General features: G+C 46.6%; 1 pseudogene; it reads right to left on the bottom strand.

The window, feature by feature from the left end:
• Window positions 1–22,966: 22,966 nt before the first annotated feature.
• Window positions 22,967–23,027, bottom strand: LOC130198694 (U6 spliceosomal RNA; annotated as a pseudogene).
• Between the last annotated feature and the right edge of the window lie 4,574 nt (window positions 23,028–27,601).

Genomic DNA, 27,601 nt, shown 5'->3' with positions numbered 1-27,601 from the left:
TTTCTCATTGGCCCTTGGTCCTCTGCTTCCGCCGTTGTCGCTCCTTCATTGGTTCTTGTGGCCAGCCAATGAGAGCATATGTTGTGAAAGTGTGAGAAAGGAAGATGAAATTCACATGTAGCTTCCTTGACTGAGCTGGGGAGTTTTCTAAGATAATCGTATCTCTTCCGAAGTGGGACGAACTGTTGCTAGAAGGTCGTTCCCAGGATATTTACAAAGGGCCAGTGTCGGTGTGTGTGTGTGTGTGTGTGAGAGGGCTGTGGTTGAATCCGGATATTAATTGTCAAAGCTGGACCTTTCCTTATCTTATCTGCGCTCAGTAGTTGTCTCTGTGGCTCTCCTGTTCATGTGAGTTGCTTTGTTCTATTCAAATCTAGGGTGAGCGTTGGTGCATAAAGTTCTTTCGTGTGTCACTGTTATCTTCTTTGATCAGTTCAGGCGCCGGAATGCCCTGCTGATGTTTCTAACTCTCGTCCAGTGTTTTTCCACTTTACACATAACATTTATGCACAATACACTACTAGGCTATGCTAAGCTATAATATATATTCTTTACAAATCCCTCTTTTCACATCCGCTGGATGTGAACCCTTACTCCGGGAATATTTATTTCCCTCTTTATGCCAGATCTTGTCATGGCCTGGCCTCCCTAAGTGGCTATGTGTCCTGGTCTCCTCGTCCTGTCTTAGCTCTGCCACTTGACGTGAATGAGTCTCCTGAAATATGATCTCTCGTTACCTAGATTAAGGTCCCATAAGACCTGTAAGCTCGTAGTGAAAACTTTTATGCCTTGCTATGAACGGTGGCTTTGGGCAGATACCTATTTCTCGGGGAGAGAGTCTCTCTCTGTTAGGGATGGGAATAGGGGCGAGGTTACTGTCTTGTGGTACCCCGACCCACCCTCTTAGATCTTCCATCCTAGGGAAGTCAGTAGGTCTGTGTGCGTTAAATCTGTAATGTGCAGGTGTAAAAGGAAAGCGGTGAAATTGAGAGTGGTTAGGTGGGGGGGGGGGGGGGCCTCGCCCCCTAACGGCTTGATGGGTAGCAGGTTGGCATCCTGATAACCAGTTGACGATCCGGTCCCCGCTGCAACTTATCTGCTTCAAACCTGGCTGGGTCGGCGTCATCTGCTTCATCCTGGTACTCGTCTGCGACCTGTGGGTCTGGTCTCCTCTGCAACTCGTCTGCTTCAACCCGGTCTGGGTCTGGAAGTCATTCTGGTCCTTCTGGTCCTTCTGGTCCTTCTGGTCCCTCTGGTCCGCTGCTCCTCTGCTCCTCTGCTCCTCTGCTTCTCTGCTCCTCTGCTCCTCTGCTCCTCTGCTCCTCTGCTCCTCTGCTCCTCTGCCTGCGTCAGCGTCTCCTCCGGCTGTCGATGGGGTCTTTTATCCGGTGGTCTCGAACTTGATTTCGTCTGGATCGTCCTGGTCAGGCTTGTTGTTCTTCTTCCACTGGTGTCGCATGGGCCCTGGATTCGACATGACTCCCATGGGCAGCATCGTGGGTGGTAGATCGTGCTCTTCATTGGCTCCCGGCTCCTCTGCCTCCTTCCGGCGTCGAGATATCTGTTGATGAGACCCCGCTATCTCTAATCCCCAGAGTCTTAGACTCAAAATCAGCCAATCCTCACTCAAAGGTGAGTCCAGCCTTTAACACCTTGTGATTAGTTCAAAGTTCCGCTAGAACAATGGAGGGGTCAAATGTCACTAACCCACGGTCAAAACGTTGCTTCCGGTCAAGTCGCTAACCAAGTATTTTCAAAATAAGAGTCTTGTCTTTGTTATCGTCCGCATTAAAATCATTTTCATCATAAACGTCCTGTCTTTGTTATTCTAAGTCACTTCACGTAATTCAACTGGCTTCGTCAATTTATAATATTAACATGCAGTCACTCTCATGCAACATACATTAAAAACAATATTCTCCCTAATCTTTTCTATTATAATGTCTTTCTATCTGGCAGGTTCTTCTCTAAACCTCACATGACTAATCCTACGATAATGGCAAGAGTCAGTCCCATGACTATTAGAACAGTTTGTCTGACTTCCAGCCGTTCCTATAGTGGTTTGCGGGGGGGACCTTCTAGCTGGGCTATCAGGATCCCCGAAACACCTACGGAACGGCCTCTGTGGCATCAACATCTTTAGATCTGATTGTGTTTCTGTCAATGTCCCTGTTGGACAGGTAGCTGGGGCACAATGTGTCAGGTGGTGTCAAGGTGCCTCTGCCTTACCCTTGACCTGGACCATGTGTGAAGTAACCTCCTCCACTTCGTACAGACCAGTCCACCTAGGCTCAGTCCACTTTCTCTTGTGAACGCTGATCCTGACCCAGTCACCTACTTTTACTTTGGTTGGCTCTGCTGCCTCCTGATCGATCGTCTGGGCTCGAACAACCTGGTTTGAGAGAGCTTTGGTGAGAGAGAAATTAGAGCTTTTATGTATTCTGACATTTCAATTTTACAGACATCCAGAGGTGGCATATGACCTCCATCTCTGGGTGGCTCTGGCATACTTTTTCCTGTTAACAACTCACTTGGTGACGTCTTCCCCCCTGGTAATGATCTCATGGTCATCAGTACCTAGTGGAAGCGCCTTCGCACATTATCCTTTTAATAATTTGATTGGCTCTCTCGACCAATCCTTGAGACTGAGGGTGATATATGGACCCAAACGTGTGGGTTATGCCCAGTGTATATCAACTTTCCCCAGCAGTTTGTTGTTAAAATGTGTTCCGTTGTCAGACCTGATGCGTCTTGTAACTCTGTACCTTGAGTGTGTGCATGTGTGCACTATATGGGATGTGGTCAAACACTAACAAGTTATGTGTACAGGAGTGGCGGCTCTTCTTCGAATCAGTCGACGTTGAACCCCATCTACTATCACCACAACTATGGAAGGAACACAAATATGATTACATCTTTTCATTTATCAAGCATATTATGATTTCAAAAATTATTTTTATGGTTCTCGTTGTAGTCACTGATTCTAAACCTACTGATATCTGATCTATTAGTCTGTACTTGTTCTGGCCCTCCTCTTAATAGTCTGGCATCAACATAGATTGTTGTGTGCTTCTATCCCTCTTTTGAAATAGGATGGAATTTCTAAATCCGTCCTTTTCAATAATAATAATCTTAATAAACAGTCAACCTCTCGAAGAAAAGAGAGAAATAAAATTAAAAATGCATGCGTCTGTCAAATCAATGCAGGAGAACCATGTCTTGTCTAAACTCACAGCGTCATCATTGTGCTTGGGTTAGGAATGTCATAATAAGTCGGTATAATTAGGAAAGAACGGGTTACAAATGTATTTATTGGCCCCAAATCAAGGCCCATTTTCCAGGTTTAGGAAATTAATTAATTAATGTATTCCAGGGAGCCCTCGTCTTCTCCAGTACACCTGCCTATAACAGTCATTCTATGGTTTAAAAAATATATATCTACAGTTTGTTCCATCCTTAAGGGATGCTGGTGACGATTAAATTGGAATCGTACGCGGTTTTAACTCTATCTCTACGGGAGCTATCGGAATCAGTAACACATCAGTTCACCCTTCAGTCCTAAAAGTGTCTGGAAATAAGTTAAGCATGTTGTCAGTGTCCCCATGATCAGTGTTCTCTCTATTATGTGTGCGTCTAAGCATGTGTCTAAACATGTGTCTCTTAATACTAACTGGACCTCCGATGTGTGTGCAATTCTGTACATGTTCTCAAATGTGGAGTAATGCCAGTGTTCATTTTGTTTGTGCACCCAGTCCATAGCCTCAACCTCTGCTTCCACCATTGTTCTTCTCTTTGCCTCCACTCTGGACAAACACTGTGATGTGGAGCTGCAGTGTCAACGACTGCATACAATCTGCAGCTCTGGTGTTCATTCACCGGCCGCTGCTACTCCTTGCTTCTCTGCATAGATCTCCAAGCCTCCACAGTTGGGTTTTTCATGAACCTCAATCTCGTGTTGCAGGCAGTCCCTCAGGATCTCAGATCTCATCTTGGATCAAGGTGTAGTTAAGGGCACAATGTCTTTGGTCCCCTGGTGGCGAGTAGGGATGCAGGACTTTGAACCAAAGTCTCCTCTGCTGGATGTTGTCATGCAGAGGTGTGATGTCATCATCATCTACTCTGTCTCACCAGACCCTTTGCTTCCTGTTCAGTGTCTCTTTAGTCTCCAGTTGAATCATTGGGTGACTAGTGGGTGTGGCACATTTCTGTTCAGTGAGTACAGTTCGCTGTCAGCTGTTGGATCTGGGCACGCCTAATGTTGTGTCTCTGGTCCGGGCCTGGTGCCGTGGATCACTGTTGCCTTGTGGCTGTGGCTATGTGTTGGGTGCTTGTTATGGCGGGGTTTAGACATTATGGGAGTACTGAAGCGGTCCTGACTGAGACTGCTAACCCTGTGGTGGATAAGGACAAAAATTAGCCCAATGTCCAGACTGACTATAATTAAAATTTTATTAATACTCGTCTAAAGCCTCCGTTGCCCCAGTTGTTACCCCTCTTACTCCTGAACGGGCTTCTTTTATGCAAATTCTCTCTCTGTCGTGGGCCCCATTTATGGGCTGCTGACCCGCCTGTTGCGGGACATAAGGTTTGAGGGAACTAAGCTTGAAGCGGTGCAAACGTGGCTTGCTGTGGCTGTTGATAGATCAGTGCTTATGGATTTGGAGGAGGGGCTGGATACAGACTATGATGTATTGTGGTTGTGCTGCTGTCTGCTGCAGAGGGGGGGGCTGTTGAGGGGGAGTCTGCTGCTGTTGTTGAACAGGGGTTCCCTGGGGTCCATTGTACCCTCCAGGTCCTCCATAACTTCCTCCTCTGTATCTTCCTCTTCCTCCTCTTCCTCTGCCACCTCTTCCATAATAGTTACCTCTTGGCCTCTTACAGTTCTTGGCAAAGTGCCCTGGCTCATCACAGTTGTAGCAATAGTACGGGCCTATTGTCCTGTCTCCTCTACCAGGTACATAGTTGGAGTCGTTATGGTGTCGTGTGTCGTCAGTCTGTCCGTACCCCCCGTTATTCAACGGCTGGGGATTCATCTTTGGGGACCGTGTGGGTTGGGGAGGGTAGACGGGAGGAAGGGGGCTGCTAACAAGATAAGGGGGCTAATTGTTGTTGTTGTGTTCTTTTATATTTTATCTGAACTGCTAAGAGAGGTGCCTTGTGGCTGGGAAAAACTGCAGTTATGCTTGAAAGGGGTCAAATCTTTAAGAGAGACTGAGGAAAAATTATAATAAAAATATAAAATAGATGACTATATAAAATAATAAAGGGGATCAATTTAAAACTGAATAACCTACAACCTTTGAATTAGAAGTCTCATTCTCTACCGACTGAGCTAGCCGGGCAACTGATTAGTTAATTTAAAGAAAAATAAAAAATGTGGCAAAACAATGCATTTCTTTAAAACATCATTTCAAAAAGTAAAAGATGGTCGCACACTCTACTAATTAATAGTTATCTTCAAAAAGAATTATTCAGTCACTATATGGCTTCGCTCCGCTCTCACTCTGCTCTGCTCTGAGACAGACGCGCGCAGCGAAGTGGGTAGGGGAGGGGCTGCTCTGTCTGTGAAGGCGCGTGCCCTCAGCGGGGACGTGCAGCAGCTCTCTGCTTGTCTCTCCCTCGCGTGTTTACGTTTCTGCTCTTGTTAAGCGGAGTTTCCTCGTTGTTTCTCAGTATCCTCCTCAATCTCAAACTCGTACCTGCTCTTAAACGTAGTACATAATCGCCATACAATGTGTTCTTTACTCGGCAACGTGCCTTTCAGAACAATAAATCCTCATTTATCACTCGTGCAATTCAACAGACCAGAGCTTGCATTGACACCGTGAGGTTTCGACTTTGCTCTGTTGATTCCACTTTGACAACATTTATTCACCACCGGTATTCAACATTCATTCACAGATTATACATACACATGTGTTTAATTTCTATTTGGCCTCACTTCGTCGGGGTCGTCTTCCAGCTTTAACCGCTGGCCTCAATAAATTTGAGGACTCACTCTGCGGCCTTCACTTCGTCGGGGTCGTCTTCCAGCTTTAACCGCTGGCCTCAGTAAATTTGAGGACTCACTCTGCGGCCCTCACTTCGTCGGGGTCGTCTTCCAGCTTTAACCGCTGGCCTCCTGTTGAGGACTCCTAATGCGGGTTCTGTTCGTCGAACTCGGCTTCCAGCTCAACCAGACTGGCCTCCTATTGAGGACTTTTTATGTCAAACTGTATCCTGATTTCCCTTTTTACGCTTTATTTTATTATTTTAAATCAAGTCAAAAAAAATTGCAGTTTCAATACTCACTTCCAATACTCCTGATCAAATTTAGAGTGTTCAATTTGACTGATTTGAAAATAACAGGTTCAGTCTTACCTTTTGTTGACACCGGTGTTCGATCAGTTTCTTGGAGCGGGCCTTGAAGCAAGTGGACCGTCCGGGATCTCAGGTGCTGTCCTCCTCAGGTCTCTGGACCGTATTTCACAACCATTCGTCTGCTACCATTTGTTGGAGTTGGACAGCGACACACACCACCTGGACGGTACTCACTGGAAGAAAGACAGCGGTAGACTTTTACTTTAACTCTATAAAGCGTTTATTCAGAAATCAGGATACAAGTAGGCAATCATGCATGGACCCCCCTCCTGAGCTCTGACCGATGGCCTCAGCGCTGGAGAAAGGACGCCGGTTCGGAGTGTTCGGCCATTTTAGATAGCCGATCGGACCAGTTTTGATTGGTCAGGAGATAAGGGGTGGGGTTTTCTCATTGGCCCTTGGTCCTCTGCTTCCGCCGTTGTCGCTCCTTCATTGGTTCTTGTGGCCAGCCAATGAGAGCATATGTTGTGAAAGTGTGAGAAAGGAAGATGGAATTCACATGTAGCTTCCTTGACTGAGCTGGGGAGTTTTCTAAGATAATCGTATCTCTTCCGAAGTGGGACGAACTGTTGCTAGAAGGTCGTTCCCAGGATATTTACAAAGGGCCAGTGTCGGTGTGTGTGTGTGTGTGTGTGTGAGAGGGCTGTGGTTGAATCCGGATATTAATTGTCAAAGCTGGACCTTTCCTTATCTTATCTGCGCTCAGTAGTTGTCTCTGTGGCTCTCCTGTTCATGTGAGTTGCTTTGTTCTATTCAAATCTAGGGTGAGCGTTGGTGCATAAAGTTCTTTCGTGTGTCACTGTTATCTTCTTTGATCAGTTCAGGCGCCGGAATGCCCTGCTGATGTTTCTAACTCTCGTCCAGTGTTTTTCCACTTTACACATAACATTTATGCACAATACACTACTAGGCTATGCTAAGCTATAATATATATTCTTTACAGCCCAGACCAGTGGAGAACCACCTGTCTCAACTGTGACAAAGCTTTTAACAAAGTTAATGTAATAATGTTCGTTTGATCTTTGATACAGTAATGTGGGTTAAAATAAATATAATGAAATTAAATAGATTTATTTTATAATATTAAATACATTTGCATATATAGTTATACATTTATATAAGTACACCTAAAGAAACAATAAACAAATGCAAAGACAGTTATTTAACAATATGTTCTGGAGTAGTTAGAATTCCGTGTTAGTGACAACCGGCCCTTTGAGGGCAGCCATGAGGCGGATGTGGCCCTCGGTGAAAATGAGTTTGACACCCCTGATGTAGAAGGACTACTAAGAACTATGTAGTCCAAGATCACCACATCACATGTTGGATTATCTTTCCAGAAGGACGAAGCGTGAAATTTATAACAAATAGGAGTATGTTACTATTAAATGCATGTATTAATCAAATGATTCCCATAGCAAATGTACTAGTGTTTTAGCAAAGATACATGTTGAATTGAGGTGTATTATAAACTGTGCATCTAATAAGTACAGGAATAGGGTTAAATAATTAGCAGAAACTACAATGTGTGGTGAATCAGTTAAATGCATGTTTGTCTGCAAGAACAGGTTCACTTCATGCCAGTATGGTGGTCGCTTGGCGGGCAAGGACCATAAGGAAGTTTTTCCTGTAACAGCAACCTATGGGTTTTTTCGTCCTTATATGAAAAGTGAACCTGTAATATTGCATGAGGTATTTCAAATCAGGTTGTTAAATTAAAATGTTATGTATTCTTATATAATCAAGCATAGAGTGTATAACCACTACGTTGTTATCGTGCTGTAAGAGATCAATACTTTGGGTTACATGTCCTATCAGACCAATGTTATATGAAATTAGGATGGGGGTCCAGAGACCCCCAGAGGGGGGATATGTTGGGGAAAATCATATAACCTTGGTTGAACTCCTTAGAGTTAGCCAACATAAATAGTGATGTACCTTGCTATGACACTGTTATGTAACAGATGTTCTCCTGGACTACGATCCCTTGTTATCTAGTGCGGTCGGGTCACTGTCACCTTGATCCAACCGGAGTAAATCATGTGCCCGGCTCTTCAAATAATTGATGTGATTGGTTAAAAGGTCTGATGGGAGGGTTACATTTACACGACAAATATGTGCTAAATATTCTAGAATGTTGGACTTGTTCACTTGTTGGATGTTGCCTTGTGCTCATTAATACAGTCCCGCTGGGTTGCTATACATCGAATCATTGTCTCTCTGCTCTTCATTTTGCCACAACAGAGTTTGCAAAGAAGCACCTGAAGGACTCTCAGACCATGAGAAACAAAATGCTCTGGTCTGATGAAACAAAGATTGAACTCTTTGGCCTGAATGCCAAGCGTCATGTCTGGAGGGAACCAGGCACTGCTCCTCACCTGGCCAATACCATCCCTACAGTGAAGCATGGTGGTGGCAGCATCATGCTGTGGGGATGTTTTTCAGCAGGAGGAACTGGGAGACGAGTCAGGACTGAGGGAAAGATGAATGCAGCAATGTACAGAGACATCCTGGATGAAAACATGCTCCAAAGCGCTCTGGACCTCAGACTGGGGCGACGGTTCATCTTCCAACAGGACAACGACCCGAAGCACACAGCTAAGATAACAAAGGAGTGGCTTCGGGACGACTCTGTGAAGGTCCTGGAGTGGCCCAGCCAGAGCCCTGACTTGAACCCCATTGAACATCTCTGGAGAGATCTGAAAATGGCTGTGCACCGACGCTCCCCATCCAACCTGATGGAACTTGAGAGGTTCTGCAAAGAAGAATGAGAGAAACTGCCCAGAAGTAGGTGTGCCACGCTGGTGGAATCAGACCCAAGAAGACTGGAGGCTGTAATTGCTGCCAAAGGTGCTTCAACAAAGTATTGAGCAAAGGCTGTGAATACTTATGTACATGTTATGTTTTTGTTCTTTATTTTTAATAAATGTGCAAAAATGTGCAAAAAACAGTTTTCACTTTGTCATTATGGGTTGTTGTGTGTAGAATGTTGAGGAAAATAATGAATTTAATTCATTTTGGAATAAGGCTGTAACATAACAAAATGTGGAAAAAGTGAAGCGCTGTGAATACTTTCCGGATGCACTGTATATATAGTTCTAGAAATACTTTTTTATTCATTTCATTTGTTTTACATTAATTCTTTGAGAGGATTTTAATTTTGTTCATTTTAGAATTCAGCTGTGTATTTTCAATAAAATATATTAAAATCATCCCTTTGACTGTCTTCACTTTAGTGGAAATAATACATGGAAAAATAAATAATAAAATATTTAGATATGATCAACTGTACACTTAACCATGTATACAATAAATATGTGTAAAATAAACGTGTAAAATAAACATGTTGTGCCCTAATAAAAGTACATCTGAAGCATTATATTTAAAGATTAATATTATTTGCATGATTACTTTAGGGCTATAAATGATTCTATTTCGATTCTTTCATTTTAAGTAAGTGATGCATGCTAAACAAATAAAGAAAGTTTATGATTGAGATTAAATGTAGGTGTCTTCTCACATTTTGGATAATTTTAAAATAAAAACGCTCTTATTAAATGAGTGAAGGTGGGAATTGAAGCGCCTCTCGGCTCTCCAGCATGAAAAGTCTCCTCCTGGTTTACGGCTGGCCTCTGGCTGTGAGGCGACAGTGCTCGCCACTACACCGCCGTACAGCCCTGAAAGTGTGTTCACCTCATGTAAACAACTGATTTTCAGCTGGCGCATGCGCAAAGGCTAGTCCTCAATGAAACACATTTATTTTGAGTTGATATGCACACCATCTAACCTAAATAGATCTAATAAATGAAAGTATTCATACATTTTGTGTTACACCCATTAAATATAAATATCTATTTTTGTAATTGATTTATTTAAATGTATCAAACAATATTTAAATGTGTCACCTCGAAGAAGGGCTTGAATCGTTTTTGTGAGTGTAACCTAAATAAATCTAATAAATGAAAGTATTCATACATTTTGTGTTACACCCATTCAATATAAATATCTTCGTTTTGTAATTGATTTATTTAAATGTATCAAACAATATTTAAATGTGTCACCTCTAAGAAGGGCTTGAATCGTTTTTTTGAGTGTAGAGCACGTTTGTCGCAGCCAATCAGGAAGCAGTTGCCAGGGGTAACACACAAAAGTGCGCACCGGCTTCGTATTCAACTGACGGCTCGTAACGCAACGGGAACACGGTATGTTTAGCATTATATATTCCTCGAGTGGTAGGTTAGTGCTGAGTTTGGTTTAGTTTATGACTTGTTATTTTGTGTCAGTGCAATAAGACAACAGGTGTAACTGTTAAGTTGACCCGCTAACGTAATAAATGTATTCAGATACGAAACCTAAAGAGTTAGGTTAGCTAACCGTGAACCGTTAAACGTGAAGCAGGAGTGCTTCAAGCTAAATGTTACTTTCGGTTATTTGCACTATATTTAACAGTTAGACAACGAATTAAGTTTCTGAAGTAAGGTAACTAGTATATTGTAAAGTCTACCGTTCACCAGTTAACCGTGTTAGGTTACTAACTAGCTATAGCAAGTTAGATAACGTTAACCAGTTAGCTAGTAACTGGAGTTAAGTTAACTGCAAGCGCACTGTCTATTGCCCTGCGGGCTGCTTCTTCTTCTTCTCTAATCATAACGTGCGGCCTGACCGGGTGTTCATTTGAGTCTGGAAAAGATTCGCCCGGCCATTATTATTATTATTCTTCTTCTTCTTCTTCTGCTGTGTGGGTGTGTCTCTGTGTCCACAGAGGAAAGGAAGGAAAGGAAAAGAAGAAAGGCCGAAAGGATGGAAGGAAAGGATTTAAAGAAGCCAGGCAAGAGAGGGAGGAAGTTACTAGTTATTATCATCTAGTTAGAAGCTAAGTTAACACCCCACCAGGGTAAACCGCTGTCTTTTAGTATACACCAAAACAAATTAGAAAACTGGCTACCTCCTGAGGTTTAAATCCTAATTTGTAGTCCGGGCGACATTATTGTTTATATTATATTATTATATATTATCTATTTTATTCAAATATATTATCAGGGCTACAAGTATAATATTTTATATATGTTTAGTATAAAATGGGCACTTAATTAGCACAATGTTGTACCCAATGATACATCTCCTCTCCTCCTTTCCCCTTCCTTCCACACTCAAAAAAGTGGGACTGAGCTCAATTAATATTTACTCAATAAATACTAGTAACCTTTACATAAAAAATATGTGTTTGTGGAGTTTGGCATATTATTATGTTGATTTAATACAATTTGAATTATTTATCAATTGCATTTTACTCATTTTTGTTTGAATAATATCAGCTCAAAATCATTGAGTAGAATTTAATTATATTTTATGAGTAAAGTCAACAATGTCGAAAAATTAATAAATTCTACTCAATGGAAACTCTTCAGTTTTAAACCGACACTTCCGCCCAAGGAATTTGCGCCACACCTGACTTTCCGGTACATAAAGCTGGATTTATTCTTAGCAAACTAGGTTAGCGGTAACTTACTCTGAACGGCAAACCTGCTCCGGTTCAGGGTAGCTTTCAGGATTGATTAAATAAAATTATATTCAAAACTCGGTGAAATTACAGACATTATCTGTAAATTAACAACCCAACTGTTAATTTAAGTATTATGCTAATAATACAAAATTAAAAATGTTGCCCATTTTGTAAAGAAAAATGACTAGTATTAATACAGTCATGTTTACAGTTTTCTTAAATGACATACAAATTGACTTTTTTCATCACAATAAACATATTGCAGTTTTTTAAGAGTACAAAGTAGAAGAAATAATGATAAGTTTTGATACTTGTTCTTTAGAGGAGCATTATAGGGCGACCGTGAGTATTTGCTGTTGTGTCCAGTGTCCAATATTTGTAATCAGAACTGATAATGAATGAATTAAAATAAATTCTGAAACACTAACATCTTTTAAACACACACATGCATACACACATACACACACAAACACACTACTCTGCCAACTGACCCTTAACCTCCTATTTGTCTTACATATTATATTTACCTAAATATAATACATTGAGGTCATGCGGTGAAATCGCCCAAAATCTTGACGAGGAAAATCCTTAAAACCAGTCTTTTAGTTAATTTTCCACCAACTCAGATATGTGGATCATCTTCAGATTTAAAGAGGACATCTGAATATGAATACCCTAAAGTTTGGGACTGATAGCTGCAAATTAAGGGCAAAAAGGTCCAAAGGGTCAAATTGGGCCTTATTCTCTTATAATCTCATATTTTTTGACAAGTGCAAAAATTGTCATAATCTCCTTAATATTAGTCCTGGATATCCAAGATTGAACACAAACACTCAAGACAGGGCCTACAATGAGGTGATGGGGTGAAATGTCCCCCAAAACACCCACAATAGTTAATTGGCTGTCTGAAATCCAGGACTTGAAGAGGTGTGTGGCTTTGTAAATCTGAGACCCTGTTAAGAGTTTGGGCTGATTTTAGCTTCTTTTTTTCTCAACATGTCAGAGCTTACCTTTCTTTTCCAGGTTGTAACTACTCCCAAATGGGGCCCAACCGGCTGGCAATATATAGCACTTAGTATCCCTGCTTGGTAGTGGTTTAAAAACCGAGAAGACAAAAAATGCACTCCTTTGAAGGTTCACAAGTCCTCAAATGTTTGTAATATATGACAAATCTCAGTTATGATGTTCTACCAGTCTGTTGGACCAGTGCTCTGGACTTCTCCGTACTCTGCTGGGGGAGCAGCATTGTAACTGGAGAAACCAACCGACTCACTAAACTGGTGTGGAAGGCCGGCTCCATCATTGGCAAAGAGGACTATCCGGAACAGGTGGAGAGGAGGACATGAAGAAATGTTTGTCCATATTGGAGAACCGGACCACCCTCTCCACCACCTACTGCAGGGACAGCGGAACACGTTCTCCAACAGACTGCTTTAGCTCTGCTTCACAAGGACAAACAGGAGAACATTCCTGATACAGGAAAACATTCTTGATAGAGGAGAAACTTCCAGATACAGGAGAACCTTCCTGGCAACTATTAGACTTTACAATAAATCACCTCTGGCCAGATCCTCCTCAACTTGAACAACATCAATGAACATTGCACCACTTTCACTTTATATACACTTAGATACACTGTATTTACTTTCATTTTCTTATTATTTTTTATTTCCTTTATTATTTAACTTCTTAAATGTAATATATCCTGTCCTACTATTTTATTGTATTATTCTAAGAATCTAGTTACTAGAGAAGAAAACAGCACAGACGGAGACAGACAGCCCGTCCAACAGAGAGAGAGAGAGAGAGAGAGAGTTCAAAGGAGAGGCCAGGTGTCAGTGATCAGGCTGATCACAGCAATCAACACAAACAAAGCAGATTGAACTGGTGAACCCGGTTTCGCGCCTCTTCTCCGCAGTTTGAGCGGCGCGCTCTCCTGCTTTCAGTGACTCAGGAAACACCACAGAGGAACGACAGCCTCCTGACATGGCAGCTCTTCTTGAGGTAAGAATGCCAACAATTTAATTTCAGAGAAACGTTGTATTGAACGGGCAACGTTAGTGACACTGAGGTTTCTACTCGGCTCTCTGGTGAGGAGTTGAGCTAGCCTCGTGTGAGCTAGCGGGTAGCTACTTTTGAATTCGAGGCATGGTGTTCTGCAGTTCTGTGTCGCCTTGGGCGTCCAGAGTAAGTTAACTTAGCTGTCTGATGGTTAAGTGTTTTCACGTTTCTTTAACATCGTCGATGTAACGTAGGTTGTCGGTTTCTGTGTTGAACGAGCTAACATTAGCTTACTTTACATATGTTAGCTGAGGTAATGTTTAGCTAACGCGTGTTATAGGTTCATTAGTGGCAGGTGGTTAAGACTCCTTCTCCTCCTCTCCTCCTTCCCTCCTCTCCTCTTCTCCTCCTCTCCTCCTTCTCGCATCCTCTCCTCCTTCTCTTCTCCTCCTCTCCTCCCCTCCTCTCATCCTCTTCTCTTCTCCTCCTCCCCTCCTCTCCTCCTCTTCTCCTTCTCTCATCCTCTCCTCCTTCACTTCTCCTCCTCTGCCCCTCTCATCCTCTCCTCCTCCTCTCATCCTCTCCTCCTCTCCTCTTCTCCTATTCTCCTCCTCTCATCCTCTCCTCCTCTCCTATTCTCCTCCTCTCCTCCCCTCCTCCTCTCATCCTCTCCTATTCTCCTCCTCTCCTTCTCTCCTCCTCTCCTCTTCTCCTCCTCCCCTCCTCTCCTATTCTCCTCCCCACCTCCTCTCCTATTCTCCTCCTCTCCTATTCTTCTCCTCTCCTTCTCTCCTCCTCTCCTCCTCCTCTCATCCTATCATCCTCTCTTCTCCTCTTCTCCTCCTCTCCTTCTCTCCTCCTCTCCTATTCTCCTCTCATCCTCTCCTCCACTCCTATTCTCCTCCTCTTCTCTTCTCCTCCTCCTCTCCTCCACTCCTCTTCTCATCCTCTCCTCCTCTCATCTCCTCCTCTCCTATTCTCCTCCTCTCCTCCTCTCATCTCCTCCTCTCCTATTCTCCTCCTCTCCTATTCTCTTCTCCTCCCCTCCTTTTCTCCTCCTCTCTTCCCCTCCTCCTCTCATCCTCTCCTATTCTCCTCCTCTCCTCCTCTCCTATTCTCCTATTCTCCTCCTCTCCTCCTCCTCCTCTCATCCTCTCCTCCCCTCCTCCTCTCGGCTCCTCCTCTTCTCCTCCCTCCTCCTCCCCTCCTCCTCCTCCTCCTCTCCTATTCTCTCCTCCTCATCTCCTCTTCTCCTCCTCTCCTATTCTCCTCCTCTCCTCCTCTCCTCATCTCTCCTCCTCTCTCCTCCTCCTCCTCCTCCTCCTCATCTCCTCTCCTCCTCTCCTCCTCTCATCCTCTCCTCCTCTCCTATTCTCCTCCTCTCCTCATCTCCTCCTCTCCTCTCCTCCTCCTCTCCTCCCCTCCTCCTCTCCTCCTCTCCTCCTCCTCCTCTCCTCTTTCCTCTCCCTCCTCTTCTCCTCCTCTCTCCTCTCCTCCTCTCTCCTCTTCTCTCTCCTCTCCTCCTCCTCCTCCTATTCTCTTCTCTTCTCCTCTCCTCTCTCCTCTCCTCCTCTCTCCTCCTCTCATCCTCTCCTCTCTCCTCTCCTCCTCTCTCCTCCTCCTCGTCTCCTCTCCTCTCTCCTCCTCCTCTCTTCTTCTCCTCCTCTCCTCCTTCTCATCTCTCCTCCTCTCCTCCTCCTCCTCTCCTCCTCTCTCCTATTCTCCTCCTCTCATCCTCTCCTCCTCCTCCCTCCCTCTCCTCTCCTCTCTCTCCTCCATCCTCCTCTCCTATTCTCCTCTCCTCCTCTTCTCCTCCTCTCATCCTCTCCTCCTTCTCCTTCTCCTATTCTCATATTCTCCTCCTCTCCTCTCTCTCTCTCTCTCATTCTCCTCCTCTTCTCTCCTCCTCCTCTCCTCTCCTATTCTCCTCCTCTCATCCTCTCCTACTCTCCTCTCCTATTCTCATATTCTCCTCATCTCCTCTCATCCTCTCTTACTCTCATCCTCTCCTCCTTCTCCTCTTCCCTCCTCCTGCTCTTCTCCTCTTCTCCTCCTCCTCCTCTCCTCCTCTCATCCTCTCCTCTCCTCATTCTCTTCTCCTCTCCTATTCTCATCCTCTCCTCTTCTCCTCCTCTCATCCTCTCCTCTCCTATTCTCATATTCTCCTCCTCTCCTATTCTCCTCCTCTCCTCATCTCCTCCTCTCCTTCTCTTCTCTTCTCCTCCTCTCCTCCCTCTCTCCTCCTCCTCCTCTCTCTCTTCTCCTCCTCTCCTATCCTCCCCTCTCCTCCTCTCTTCTCCTCCCCCTCTTCTCCTTCTCCTCCTCTTTCCTCTCCCTCCTCTCCTTTCTCCTCCTCCTTCTCTCCTCCCCTTCCTCCTCCTCTCTCCTCCTCCTCTCCTCCTCTCCTCTCTTCTCTCCTCCTCTCATCCTCTCCTATTCTCCTCCTCTCCTCCTCTCATCCTCTCCTCCTCTCCTATTCTCCTCCTATCCTCTTCTCCTCTTCTCCTCCTCTCATCCTCTCCTTCTATTCTCATCCTCTCCTCCTCTCATATTCTCCTCCTCTCCTATTCTCATCCTCTCCTCCTCTCCTCCTTCTCTTCTCTTCTCCTATTCTCATCCTCTCCTCCTCTCCTCCTCTCTCCTCTCCTCCTCGCTCCTCTCTCCTCTCCTCCTCTCTCCTCTCCTCCTCTCCTCCTCTCATCTCCTCCTCTTCTCTTCTCCTCCTCCTCCTCTCCTCTTCTCCTCCTCTCCTCCTCCTCCTCATCACCTCCTCTCTCCTCTACCTCTCCTCCTCATCACCGCCTCTTCTCCTCCTCCTCCTCTCCTCCTCCTATCTCCTCTCTCCTCATCCTCCTCCTCTCGTCCCCTCATCCTCTCCTCCTATTCTCCTCCTCCTCCTCCTCTCCTATTCTCCTCCTCTCATCCTCTCCTCCCCTCCTCCTCTCCCTCTCTCCTCCTATCCTCTTCTCCTCTTCTCCTCCTCTCATCCTCTCCTCCTTCTATTCTCCTCCCCTCATCCTCTCATCCTCTCCTCATATTCTCCTCCTCTCCTCCTCTCCTCCTCCTCCTCTCCTCCTTCTCTTCTCTTCTCCTTCTCTCCTCCTCTTCCTCCTCCTCCTCTCCTCCTCTCCTCCTCCTCCTCCTCTCCTCCCTCCTCCTCCTCTCTCCTCTCTCCTCTCCTCCTTCTCCTTCTCTTCTCCTCCTCTCCTCCTCTCCTCCTGTCATCTCTCCTCCTCCTTCTCCTCCTCTCCTCCTCTCCCCTCCTCCTCTCATCCTCCTCTTCTCCTCCTCTCCCTCCTCCTCCTCTCTCCTCCTCTATTCTCCTCTCTCATCCTCTCCTCTTCTCATCCTCTCATCCTCTCCTACTCTCCTCTCCTATTCTCATATTCTCCTCATCTCCTCTCATCCTCTCCTCCTCTCATCCTCCTCCTCTCCTCATCCTCTCCTCCTCTATTCTCCTCTCTCCTCCTCATCCTCTCCTCTTCTCCTCCTCTCCCCTCCTCTCCTCTCCCCTCCTCTTCTCCTCCTCTCCTCCTCTCCTCTTCTCCTCCTCTCGCTTCTCCTCCCCTCCTCCTCTCCTCTTCTCCTCTCCTATTCTCCCCCTCTCCCCCTCTCCTTTCCTCTTCTCCCTCCTCCTCCTCCTCTCCTCCTCTATCCTCCTGCTCTCCTCCTCCTCTCTCCTCTCTTCTCCTCTCTTCTCCTCCTCTCTCCCTCTCCTCCTCTCCTATTCTCCTCTTCTCCTCCTCTCCTATTCTCCTCCTCTCCTCCTCTTCTCTTCTCCTCCTCTCCTCCTTCTCTTCTCCTCCTCTCCTCCCCTCCTCTCCTCCTCTCCTCTTCTCCTCCTCTCCTATTCTCCTCCTCTCCTCCTCTCCTATTCTCCTCTCCTCCTCTCATCCTCTTCTCTCCTCCTCCCTCTCTCTTCCTCCTCCTCTCCTCCTCTCCTATTCTCCTCTCATCCTCTCATCCTCTCCTCTTCTCCTCCTCTCATCCTCCTCTCTCCTCCTCTCTATTCTCCTCCTCCTCATCTCTCCTCCTCCTCCTCTCATCCTCTCCTCCTTCTCCTCCTCTCTTCTCCTTTCTTCTTCTCCTCTCTCCTCTCCTCCTCTCCTCCTCTCCTTCTCTCCTCCTCCTCTTCTCCTCCTCCTCCTCTCCTCTCCTCCCCTCTCCTCGTCCTCCTCCTCTCCTCCTCTTCTCCTCTCCTCCCTCTATTCTCCTCCTTCTCCCTCCTCCTCTCATCCTCTTCTCCTATTCTCCTCTCTCCTCCTCCTCCCCTCTCTCCTCCTCCTCTCTCCTCTCCCCTTCCTCCCTCCTCTCCTTCCTCTCTCCTCTCCTATCTCTCCTCTCCTCTCCTCCTCCTCCTCTCTCCTCTCTCCTCTCCTCTCTCCTCTCTCCTCCTCCCCTCCTCTCTCCTCCTCTCTCCTCTCCTCTTCTCTCCTCCTCCTCCTCCTCTCTTCTCTTCTCCTCTCTCCTCCCCTCATCTCTTCTCCTCTCTCCTCCTCTCTCCTCTTCTCCTCCTCCTCCTCTCTCCTCTCTCCTCTCCCCTCTCCTCCTCTCTTCTCCTCCTCTCTTCTCCTCTCCTCCTCTCTTCTCCTCCTCTCCTCTCCTCCCATCTCCTCCTCTCCTCCTCTCTTCTCCTCCTCTCCTATCCTCCCCTCTCCTCCTCCTCCTCTCTCCTCTCTTCCTCCTCCTCTCCGTGTTCTCCTCTCCTCCTCCTCTCCTCCGCTCTTCTCCTCCTCCCATCTCCTCCTCTCCTCCTCCTATTCTCCTCCTCCTCCTCCTCTCTCCTCTCCTCCTCCTCGTCTCCTCCTCTCCTCTCCCCCTCCTATTCTCCTCTCCTCTTGTGCCCTCCTCCTCCTCCTCTGCTCCCCTCCTCCTCCTCTCCTTCTCTTCTACCCTCCTCCTCCTCTTCTCTTCTCCTCCTCCTCCCTATTCTCCTCCTCTCTCCCTCCCTCCTTCTCCTCCTCTCCCTTATCTCCTCCTCTCCTCCTCCTCCTCCTCTCCTCTTCTCCTCCTCCTCTCCTCCTCCCCTCCTCCTCCTCCTCTTCTCTCCTCTCTCTCCTCTCCTCTCTCCTCTCATTCTCCTCCTCCTCTCGTCTCTCCTCCTCTCATCTCCTCCTCCTCTCCTTCTCTCCTCTCGTCTCCTCTCTTCTCCTCCCCCTCTTCTCCTTCTCCTCCTCTTTCCTCTCCCTCCTCTTCCCCCTCCTCTCCTCTATCCTCTCCTCCTTCTCCTCTTCTCCTCCCTCCCCTCTCCTCCTCTCCTTCTCCTTCTCTCATCCTCCTCCTCCCTTCTCTTCTCCTCCTCCTATTCCTCCCTCCTCTCCTCCTCTCCTCCTCCTCCTCCTCCTCTCTCCTCCTCTCCTCCTCTCTCCTCTCTCTCCTCCTCTGCTCCTCTCCTCCTCTCCTCCTCCTCCTCTCCTCCTCCTCTCCTCTCCTCTTCTCCTCCTCTCCTCCTCCTCCTCTCCTCCTTCTCTCCTCTCTCTTCTCCTCTCCTCTCTTCCCTCCTCTCCTATTCTCCTCCCCCCCTCTCCTCCTCTCTCCTCCTCCTCCTCTCTCCTCCTCCTCCTCCTATTCTCTCCTCCTCCTCTCCTCATCCTCCTCCCCTCTATTCTCCTCCTCTCCTCCCCTCCCTTCTCCTCCTCCTCATCCTCTCCTCCTCTCCTCCTCTCCTATTCTCATCCTCTCTCTCTCCTCTTCTCCTCTCCTCTTCTCCTCTTCTCCTCCCTCCTCACCTCCTCTCCTCTTCTCCTCTCCTCCCCTCCTCCCTCCTCTCTCCTCTCTCCTCCCTCTCTTCTCCTCTTCTCCTCCTCTCTTCTCATCCTCTCTTCTCCTCTCTCCTCCTCTCTCCTCCTCTCCTCCTCCCCTCCCCCTCCTCCTCTCTCTTCTCTTCCTCCTCCTCCCTCCTCTCCTCTCTTCTCCTCCACTCCTCTTCTCCTCCTCTTCCCTCCTCCTTCTCTTCTCCTCTCTCTCTCCTTCTTCTCTCCTCCTCCTCTCCTCCTTCTCTTCTCCTCCTCTCATCCTCTCCTCCTCTCCTATTCTCCTCCTCTCCTCTTCTCCTCCTCTCTTACTCTCCTCCACTCCTCCTCTCATCCTCTCCTCCTTCTCTTCTCTTCTCCTCCACTCCCCCTTTCCTCCTCTTCTCCTTCTCTCATACTCTCCTCCTCCTTCTCTTCTCCTCCTCTCCTCCTCTCCTCCTCATCCTCTCCTCCTCTCTTACTCTCCTCTCCTTCTCTCCTCCTCTCCTCCTCTCCTCCTCTCCTACTCTCCTCCCCTCCTACTCTCATATTCTCATCCTCTCCTCTTCTCCTCCTCTCCTCTCATCCTCTCCTTCTCTCCTCTTCTCCTCCTCTCATCCTCTCCTCCTCTCCTATTCTCCTCTCATCCTCTTCTCCTCCTCTCATATTCTCCTTCTCTCTTACTCTCCTCCACTCCCCCTTTCCTCCTCTTCTCCTTCTCTCATACTCTCCTCCTCCTTCTCTTCTCCTCCTCTCATCCTCTCCTCTTCTCCTCCTCTCCTCCTCTCATCCTCTCCTCCTCCTCATCTCCTCCTCTCCTATTCTCCTCCTCTTTCTCCTCCTCTCCTATTCTCCTCCTCTCTTCCCCTCCTCATATGCCTGCTCGTTGTCGTAATTTTTTTTACACTGTGATTTCCAAACGGCAATATCGTACGCTTCAGTGTGGCGGCTGCATATTATTATACCATGTATGAGTTGGTAATGAATGAAGACATGTTTTTGAAATTGTTTAAACCAGGAGTACCCAGGAAGTCTGAGGCATTGTGTGTGTGTGTGTGTGTGTGTGAGACTTCAACCAATAAGTGATCTTCACTGGTACACAGTGACGGGTGGTATTGAGTAATGTTGTTGTTGTGTTCTGTTGTTGTTGTTTTAGTTTTCTTCCGTGGATTTGGATCAGCCGCTCTTCCAGCCTCACCCATCTGAGCTGGTCTTCCAGAAGTTCACTCCTGCACGGACCTACGTGTTACCTCTGCGGCTCGTCAACAGAGACAAGGTGTGTGTGTGTGTGTGTGTGTGTTTGAGTGTTGACGACGTAAATCGCCACAACAACACGGCTGATGCTGCGTGATCATTTGGTGAAGATTAGCTGTGAACGACAGAAACAGTTCAACTCTCACACAGCTTTGGGCCGCAGAAGAAGAACAAGATTCACTGTGTGTGTGTGTGTGGGTCGTGGAGTGTGGAGGACTGGCTGCAGGAGAAGAAGAGGGAGGAGGCGGAGAGGTGTAGCTGAGCTGTGTGTGTGTGAGTCATTTAATTTGTAAATGTGTGAGAAATAAAATATTTCTTCTTAAATATCAAACTCTTCTCTTCAGTTGGTAAGATCACTTCAGATTGAACAGATTCAGAAGGCTGGGGGGAGGGGGGGCGGGCTCTTTGGGTGTAAAGTGAGGAGGGTTGGCCTCAGTCAGTCGGTCAAAGAGCACGATGGAGCAGCAGCAAGAGAACGAAAGGTGAAGCACTCCTCTTTAACTCCATGTAGATCGACTACAAGAGACTGTTGAGGAGCAGATGGTCCTTTTTACTAAAATATTTGAGTCCCACTTTTTCTTCTTATTGCTTCCAGGGAATTTCAGGCTTCTGAGAGGGACCTTCCTCTCACACTCAGCTTTGACTGTCCAGCCCGGGACGTCCAGCCAGGGCAGCGCCTGCTCTCCTCCTCAGGTGGAGGACTTGGTGGAGGACTTGGTGGAGCCTGTGCTGCATCGGCCCTCCTCCTTGGACCTTCCTCTCCAGACTTTGTCTGACTCTGTCCAGCCCGGGACGTCCAGCCAGGGCAGCACCTGTTCCCTCCTCAGATGGAGGACTTCATGGAGCAGCCTGTGCTGCATCGGGCAGCCTCCTCCTGTCCTCACTGTGGCTCATCTGTGCTCACCCTGGACACTTTGCATTTAAACATGATGTTTATTGTGAGGTCACAGGTGAGCGTGGGGGGACTCTGGAGGACTGGCTGAAGGACAGGGGGGTGCCCAGGACCACCATTTGGCGCCGTAAAAAAAAAAGGCAACAGATGCTGAGTGGCACGCTCCCCCCCCCCCCTAAGTCCCGGACCTGTCCCAAGTGTGGGGAGAGGAGGACCAGAGCCACTGGACACTCCATCCTGAACAGGGAGACGTTCTGCCAGAAGTCAGACCCACAAGGCAGAAGAGTGGAGCAGTGGCTCACAGAGAAGAGGGGGGGGTCACCAGCAGCAAGAGGAGGCGCCAGGAGATGGACACGAGGAACGCCCGGGCCAGAGACAAGAGGGCCCAATCAAGGGTAAAATTAGCCTGTTGTGTGTGTGTCTACAACGTGTGATGTGTGTGATCAAATCTTTTAACACAAAATCTCATCTTCCTCCTTCTGTTCCACATTTCAAAGAGAGCGTCCTCCACAGGGGCCAGTCAGCAAAGGGAGGGGGGGGGGGGAGGAGGAGGACGACTACTGATGGCTGCGGTTACAGGTGCGAAAGGTAGGTGGTGGTCAACAGTACTTTGATCTGATTGGCTTGGCTGACACACTGCTCTTGTGACTATGCATGTGTCTAAACTTGTGTGTGTGTCTCTCTCTGTGTCTCTCTCTGTGTGTGTGTGTGTGTGTGTGTGTGTGTGTATGTATATAGATTCGTTCGGGCAGCCTGACAGGTGCTGGAGGCAGAGGAAGGACCTGCAACTCCTGTAAATTGTGATTGTGTGGGATTTAATTTGTAATTGTGTGCGTGTGTGATTTAATGTGTGTGTAATTTGTCTTTAAATTTATTTTCTAAATATAAATTATGTGTGAAATAAAGATATTTTTTATTTAAATAAACACGTGTGCTTCATGCATCATATTGAACATATTCAGAATATATGAATGCTGGGTAAATGAATTTGCATTGGGAGGTGGTGAGGTTGGCGGCAGCAGGCAATGTCCTCCACCAGCAGGGGAGGTCAAGAACATTCAGGGGCTCTGACGCCCTCTGCTGACAGCTCCCCTGCTCCACTTGCTCTACCTGTCAGTCAAGGGTCCTCCATGGCGCTGCAGGTCTTGCTTTTTAGTTGGACCCCTGCTTTTGACAGGTGCTTGGCCAGCAGGGTCCGCCTGAGCATTGCGTCACTCTTTTTGCGGGTCATGCTAATCTTCTCTGTATCGTTCCAATTTTAGTATATGTGCTATGGAAATAAGACAACTATACTAAGTTCCTGAGGGGTATGTGAGGCCTTCTACCCGCAGAGGGCCTCTATCAGGGTGCTGGAGCCGGGACCACGTGAGGGAACCGACAACCGGGTTTAAACGCCCCTCTCTCTGGGCAGGAAACACAGGTCTGGGAGCTGCCCTGAACTGCACTCGGGTCCAGAACCTGGTCTTACGCGGTCTGACCCACTTCAGGTTCTGCCCGCCCTGCTGAGGAACCCAAGAAGCTGCTGGGAAATCTATGCGGAGAGGTCGTCTACGTCACTGGGTCAGGATTGGTGAGCGGCCGACGAGAGGACAGAAGGATCTCTCACAGCTCCGCCCACATTCCTGAGACGGGAGGAGGAGAGAGCGAGAGAGAGAGAGGTTGAGGATCCACAACGACAGAAGTGTGTTTTTAGCAATCAGGACTGTTTCTATTCTCTCTTAACATTATGTGGGTTCTTCCTGCTTTACTACTTCCTGTTTTCATTGGTACAGTTTCACAAACCCACCAGCAGGTGGCGCACTATGACCACTATGTGGAGAGAGAGGCGCTGCGGAACGAGGGAAACTAAATGAAAATGTCCTCTGTGTAAATTATTTTGCTCTTTAATTCAATTCAATTCAGTTTATTTGTATAGCCCAATTTCACAAATTACAAATTTGTCTCGGAGTGCTTTACAAACTGTACACATAGACATCCCTGCCCCAAAACCTCACATCGGACCAGGAAAAACTCCCAAATAACCCTTCAGGGGGAAAAAAAGGGAAGAAACCTGGAGGAGAGCAACAGAGGAGGATCCCTCTCCAGGATGGACAGATGCAATAGATGTAATGTGTACAGAAGGACAGATTTAGAGTTAAAATACATTCAATGAATGTGACAGAGTGTATGAATAGTTCATAGTAGGCATATTCCACGATGGAGACCTCCACGATCCATCAGGCAGATGGCGGTGGGGAGGAGGAGTGGGCGGAGTCTCAACAGTGGGCGGAGTCTCAACAGGACAGTGGCGTAGTCAGGAGCAGGAATTCCACGACCCAGACGATCCATCAGGCAGATAGGATCTATGCCGTCTCATAGGGTCCGACGAAACCCATGAGACGTGAAGTCAAAAGGACTCCGGGGAGAAAGCAGAGTTAGTAAGGTGTGTGAGAGATGAAAATTCATCCTTAAGGAGAGAAAAAAGAGGAGATAGGTGCTCAGTGCATCCTAAAACGTCCCCCGGCAGCTATAAGCCTATAGCAGCATATCAAGGGGCTGGACCAGGGCAAACCTGATTCAGCCCTAACTATAAGCTCTGTCAAAGAGGAAGGTCTTAAGTCTACTCTTAAACGAGGTGACTGTGTCTGCCTCCCGGACTGAAATTGGAAGCTGGTTCCATAAAAGAGGAGCTTGATAACTAAAGGCTCTGGCTCCCATTCTACTTTTAAGACTCTAGGAACTACAAGTAGTCCCGCATTTAGTGAGCGTAGCTCTCTAGTGGGGCAATATGGTACGACAAGCTCCTTAAGATATGATGGAGCATCACCAATCAAGGCTTTGTAGGTTAAGAGAAGAATTTTAAAAGTGATTCTTGATTTTACTGGGAGCCAGTGCAGAGCAGCTAGTGCAGGAGTGATGTGATCTCTTTTCTTAGTTTTAGTGAGAACACGAGCTGCAGCATTCTGGATCAACTGGAGGGACCTAAGAGACTTATTAGAGCAGCCTGATAATAAGGAGTTGCAGTAATCCAGTCTCGAAGTAACGAACGCGTGAACCAATTTTTCTGCATCTTTTTGAGACAAGATGTGCCTGATTTTGAAATATTACGTAGATGGAAGCATGCAGTCCTTGAGATGATCTTTACGTGGGAGTTAGAGGACAAGTCGATCAAAGATAACGCCAAGATTCTTTACAGTGGTGTTGGATGCCAGGGCAATGCCGTCTACAGAATCCACATCACCAGATAATTGATCTCTGAGGTGCTCAGGGCCGATTAAAATTACTTCGGTTTTGTCTGAGTTTAACATCAAGAAGTTGCAGGTCATCCATGTTTTTATGTCTTTAAGACATGCTTGAATTTTACCGAGTTGGTTGCTCTCCTCTGGTTTTATCGATAAATATAGTTGAGTGTCATCTGCATAACAATGAAAGTTTATGGAGTGTTTCCTGATAATATTGCCCAAAGGAAGCATGTATAAGGTAAATAAAATTGGTCCAAGCACAGAACCTTGTGGAACTCCGTGATTAACGTTGGTGGTTATCGTTTACAAATACAAATTGAGATCGATCTGATAAATAGGATTTAAACCAAAGTAGTGCCGTGCCTGAAATGCCAATCGACTGCTCCAGTCTCTGTAACAGGATGTCATGGTCAATGGTGTCGAATGCAGCACTAAGGTCTAACAAGACCAGGACAGAGAGGAGTCCTTTATCTGCTGCCATTAAGAGGTCATTTGTAATTTTCACCAGTGCTGTCTCGGTGCTGTGGTGTTTTCTAAATCCTGATTGAAATTTCTCAAATAAACTATTATGATGTAGAAAGTCGACAACTGATTTGCGACCACTTTCTCAAGGATCTTGGAGAGGAAGGGAGGTTAGAGATCGGTCTGTGTTAGCCAACACCTCTGGATCCAGAGTGGGCTTCTTCAGGAGAGGTTTAATAACAGCCACCTTGAAGGAGTGTGGTACGTGGCCTGTTAGCAGAGACACATTGATAATATCTAATAGAGAGCCGCCAATTAAAGGCAAAACGTCTTTAAGCAGCCTCGTCGGGATGGGGTCCAAGAGACAGGTAGACGTGTTCGAAGTAGAAACCGTTGAAGATAATTGGTCACGGTTGATAGGAGAAAATCCCTCCAAATATACACCAGGGCATACAGCGGTTTCCAAGGCCATTCCACTTGAGGACAGATTGGCACTGGTTAAGGGCAAGAGAATATTAATCTTGTCCCTAATAGTTAAAATCCTTTCATTAAAGAAGTTCATCAAGTCATTACCACTAAGGTTTATAGGAATGCTCGGCTCCACAGAGCTGTGACTCTGTCAGCCTGGCTACAGTACTGAAGAGAAACCTGGGGTTGTTTTTATTTTTTTCTATTACTGATGAGTAATAGGCTCTGGCATTACGGAGGGCCTTCTTATATGTTTTAAGACTATCTCGCCAAACTAAGCGGGATTCTTCGAGATTAGTTGAACGCCATATGCGTTCAAGCTTTCGTGACGTTTGCTTTAATTTGCGGGTCTGAGGGTTATACCAGGAGCAAACCTCCTCTTCCTCACTGTCCTCTTCTTCAGAGGGGCTATCGAGTCCAGTGTCATTCTCAGAGAGCCTGTGGCACTGTCAACAAGATGATCAATCTGGGACGGACTAAAGTTAGACCAGGAGTCCTCTGTTATATTGAGACGGTATCGAATCAAATACAGAAGGAATCGCTTTAAATTTAGCTACAGCACTGTCAGTTAGACATCTGGTGTAGAAACTTTGACGAACGGATTACAGTGCGGTAGTATAAATTCAAAAGTTATGAGGTTGTGGTCTGACAGAAGAGGATTCTGTGGGAAGACGTTCAAATGCTCAATGTCAACGCCATAAGTAAGAACAAGATCAAGCGTGTGGCCAAAGCTGTGAGTGGGTTTCTGTACTCTGACAGAAGCCAATCGAGTCCAACAAGGAGATGAATGCAGCACTAAGGCAATCATTATCAACATCCACATGGATATTAAAATCTCCAACAATAATAACTTTATCGGTTTTATGAACCAAACTTGATATAAATTCTGAGAATTCAGATATAAACTCTGAATATGGACCTGGTGGCCGGTACAGAATCACAAATCGAATTGGCTGTAGTGTTTTCCAGGTTGGATGTGAAAGACTAAGTGTTACGAACTCAGACACTTAGGAAGTAGGACCCAATTGCACGACCCGGGAGACAGAGATAAAGTATTTGTAGGTACTTTATTTTTCAGTTCTGCAGTGAACAAAATGAAAACGCTCACGTAGTGAGGGATCAAAAAACTTTTCAAGAGCACAACATAACCCGACCTGATCATGGCAAAAGACAAGACGAACTGACAAGGAACACTGGGAGACAGGAGAATTTAAGCACATGGTAACAAGACACAGGTGGGACCAATCAGGGGCGGGACTGACACTGATGAGCATAGGAGACAGGTGTGATGACAGGTGAAAACAATCAGGAAGCTTGGAATGAGAGAAAGCGAACGTAAATGACATGAACCTCTCTAGCATATCTGTCGGTGCACAACAGTACCCCCCCTCTAGGGCCAACTCCTGATGGCCCAGGCTGATTGTAAAAGTCGTGGATAAGAGTCTTGTCTACGATAAATGAAGCAGCTATCCAGCTTCTAGCCTCAGGACCGTAACCCTTCCAGTCTACCAGGAATTGCTTGCCCCTCCCCCTATTACGGACCTCCAGTAGCTTCGGACCTTGTAAACATCACCCCTTCAAAGAACTGGGGCGGTGGAGGGGCTTGGAGGCGGAACAAGTGTGCTCTCACACACCGCTTGATTTTACTAACGTGAAACGTTGGGCACTCTCAAGGTCCTGGGGTTGCAAGCGTGCCGGCCGGGTTGAT

The sequence above is a fragment of the Pseudoliparis swirei genome, chromosome 8, assembly GCF_029220125.1.
Source record: "Pseudoliparis swirei isolate HS2019 ecotype Mariana Trench chromosome 8, NWPU_hadal_v1, whole genome shotgun sequence".
NCBI classification, from domain to species: domain Eukaryota; kingdom Metazoa; phylum Chordata; class Actinopteri; order Perciformes; family Liparidae; genus Pseudoliparis; species Pseudoliparis swirei.
This window is presented reverse-complemented; position numbering and strand designations above follow the sequence as displayed.